General features: G+C 56.8%; 1 long non-coding RNA gene across 2 annotated transcripts in view; it reads right to left on the bottom strand.

Annotated features, from left to right (window-relative positions):
• LOC102485418 (uncharacterized) overlaps positions 1-3,378 on the bottom strand; it is a 9,020-nt gene that overhangs the window by 1,704 nt on the left and 3,938 nt on the right. The window contains exons 2-4 of one of the 2 annotated variants that reach the window (XR_334357.1): positions 3,134-3,285; positions 1,967-2,062; positions 855-1,204 (exon numbers count right to left, since the gene is read on the bottom strand). This is a non-coding gene — a long non-coding RNA (uncharacterized LOC102485418). Of the gene's footprint in view, positions 1-854; positions 1,205-1,966; positions 2,063-3,133; positions 3,286-3,378 lie in introns of those variants that run through there. The other variant, XR_001370281.1, reaches the window with a different exon arrangement.

Below are 3,378 nucleotides of genomic sequence, written 5' to 3' on the forward strand. Positions count from 1 at the left end.
GAAAGAGCTGAGAACCCGCGGGTCCCAGCCCTGCGGGGATGGAGGGAGCCTGGGGCAGGCACTGATCCGCTGCGCCGTCTGAGCCCGCACGTGGAGCCGTGCGGACCCACGAGCGTCGGACGGGGGTACCTGTGGGTTCGAATTTTGCTCTTCCACACTAGTTGTGAGAAGTGGGACAGATCCTCACCTCTCCAAGTGTGCTTTCTCACCTAGCAAGTGGGCTAATAGGACCTGCGCCGCAAGAGAGCTGCGACCTTCCCTGCAGGACGCTGCAGGGAAGAGTGGGACACAGGGCCTCTCGCTGGAAGAGCCGCGAAAGTTCGGCGTCAGCAGAGCAGAACTTCTTTCTGGCTCTGAAATTGTGCCTGGTCCTTGGCTCTGGTCTGGGCCGGATCTGTGGCTCTGTCCACGAAAAAGGATCATTTTCTTTGGTTAGGAAACAGCGACAGTAGAGAAGCCTGCGTTTCCCCCTGTCCACGCGTGGGTGCGCGCGGTTGTGGGTCGTAGAGTGATTCGTGAACTGATCTGCAGGAACGCGTTTGTGTGTGTGTGTTTGTGTGTGCCTGCACGTGTGTATGTGTGTCCACGCACAAACAGGAGCGGCTGTGGTTGTCCGGGAAAATCCATGTCAAGCAGTCGAAGAAATGCCTTCTCCCAAAGGCTGCCTCCCCCTTCTCTCAGCACCCACTTCCTGGGTGAAGAGTTTCAGTCAAACTAACGGAATCCGGAATCCGACTCGGCCGCGAGAGGGGTGGGGACGGGAGGGGTGGTTCTGTCCCGGAGCCACCGGTTTGGGGATAATTACTTTTAATGTCAGAAAGATTTAGTTTAATATCATCTCTATTAGGCTGCCGGGAGGGTAATTAAACGGGATGCGTCGCAGCCGGCAAACAGATGGCGTCTGCTTGCTTGGAGGCCGCGGGCAAACAGCGCAAAAGTCAACGCCTCCCGGGTCCCCCGTTGGCGCCCCGGCCCTTTACTTCTCAGCTCCACAGAATCCTCGCTCTGGCCTCCCTGCCCCCACCGGAGCCTCGGACTCCCGTCGCGCCTTCGGTCCCCAGGCCCAGCCTCAGCCTAGATCCCACCTCGACTCCCTGGGTGTGGGCATGGAGGAAGGGGCCAGGGGCCAGTCGCGAATCCGGGTTGGGGTGGATGGTCTTGGCCTGACGTTCTCACTCCAAAGCCCCAGCCTCAGCAGAGGTGTCTGCAAAAGATTCCAAGCTTAGAACTGTGTGTGTGTGTGTGTGTGTGTGTGTGGACAGGCCCTATGCGCTCAGCTGCCTCATTTGTTCCAGAGGGCCATGACTCTCTCTGCCAGGGTCCTAAGGAGAGGGGTAAGGATGGAGCTCGGGACAGGCGATGGCACATGTATGAGGATGTGCTGGGTCTGGGTCTGGGAGTCTGTGAGGATCGTACTGTGAGGGCACACATCAAGTGGAGGTCCCAGGATGAGGACATGTTAGGGGAATTCCACGAAGTCAGACTTTCTAGAAAGGTCCCCTTGGGTGGGAAGGCAAGCAGGAAAGGTGAGTGTGTGCCCTGTGTGCAGTCACTGCGGCAGGTATGAGGTGCGTCCAAAACTTTGGCAGAGTGAGGTCACGCATGCGTCATTGTGTGTCCTGGTATGAAGCCACACTCAGGTTTGCTGTCTCAACCTGGGCATGCTGCCCCCTGCCAGTGGCCTAGGAAGCTGGGCTAGCCTTGTGAAGGGGTGGAGGTGGTGAATTTGACCCAGATGAGTTTACTCTGCCTTCCCCTATAGCATATTCACCCACTTGAGCACCTCAACCTGGGTGAGGGCTCCTGGGAGGAAAGGTTGTGAGGTCCCAGATCTATGGGAATGGGAACAAGGAAAGATGAGTGAGAGAACAGAGGCACCTGCAATGGGAGTGGGTGGATTCCCAATGGATGGCAAGGATTGTGTCCCAAGGCCCCATCTCCCTCCTAAAAAAATGAGATTCCTTACACCTTGGCGGGATCCGTGTTCCTGAGTCCTCGTGGCTGGTCCCTTGGCTCCCGCAAGTTCATCAAGACCCAAGTGCGGAAACTGCAGGTGGCCTGGCTTTAAGTGCAAAGAATACCTGGGCTACCGCCCTCCCCCACCCTGAAACCTAAGCGGGTTTGGGTAGTTTATTTTGTTTTCGGTTTAAAATAATTTCCTGAAAACTTGGTCCCAAAAAGAACTCCAGAGCAGGTGCCTAGTCGCCCCCGCTAGCCCCCCCCTCCCGCCGGCGCGCTCCCCGCCCATCCCCCCACCAGGGTGCACTTGGAGCGTGACTCCCAGGTGTTGGAAGGTGGGGTCTGGGTTTGCGCTCCTGGAAGACAGATAGTTCCTAAAGCACTCCCTACCCTCACTCCACGCGGGAGACCCTTGCATGAGTAGGTCCTTTACTCTCCCAAGCCCATTCTTCAGTTCCTAGGAGTGGAATTGCAGAGTGCAGAGATCCGGTTTCTATTGCTAACAGATTTTCCTGAACTGAGTGCCCTCTTGGCCAGGCCAGGTCCACTTTCTGGAAGCTCCCTGGCCGGTAGTTGCTCGCACCATCCCCACTTCCCTTCTAGCCTCCGCCTCCGGGTTGGCTTCTTCCTGGGGAGCGTGCCTGTGGCTCTACCCCTCGCGCAAGGTTCCGCGGTCTGTGGCTGGGGCTCTTTTGGTCGCGCTTTTCTCCCCTTGTCCCTAGCGCCAGGGGTCAGAAGCAGCTAGACTACCAGGGCGCGGCCCAACGGTCGGGCCAGGCGGGAGGGGCTGCCTCCTGAGACCGCGAAGCCCGGGGCCCGAGTCTGCGTGCCCAGTAAGTCCGCGCCCGGGACCGCGCCCCCCAGATCCCAGCCGCCCCGCAGGCTCGAAAGGGCTTAGCAGAAACGCACAGTTGAAAGTGGAGGAAGAACGACGGTAAAGCTCATTTTTTCTCATTAGTTAAATGAATTTCCTTCACTCTAAAGGAGGGAGAGAAAAATAGAGAATAAAAACGAGAGTGACAGAACATTAGAGATTAGAAGGAAAGACGGGGTGGTGGGGGCAAAGGACAGAGAATCAGCTAGAGAAACCGAGGGCGACCCCGCCCGAGATCTGCTGCGGCATTAATTCCAGATGTTGCCATTCAAAAGGGAAACAAAATCCGAAACCTGTTACCTCCTCTGCAGTCGGAGCGGGTCCTCAGGGCCATGACGTCAGGACAGAGAAGAGTAAGGCGCAAGTTAAAACTGTTCCTGGGGGTCCCCAGCGACCTTGTCTCCTGCGGGGAAGGACTGACAGACGGATGCACGTCCTGCGTCCAGGAGGATCTGGGAGACACAGAAGCCACGTTTACTGTCGCTTAAAAAGACTTTTTAAACAATCTGTTTGTTAATTTAAAAGGGCAAAAAAGAATCCCTATA

This window comes from Tupaia chinensis, unplaced genomic scaffold, assembly GCF_000334495.1.
Source record: "Tupaia chinensis unplaced genomic scaffold, TupChi_1.0 Scaffold000207_1, whole genome shotgun sequence".
NCBI lineage: Eukaryota > Metazoa > Chordata > Mammalia > Scandentia > Tupaiidae > Tupaia > Tupaia belangeri.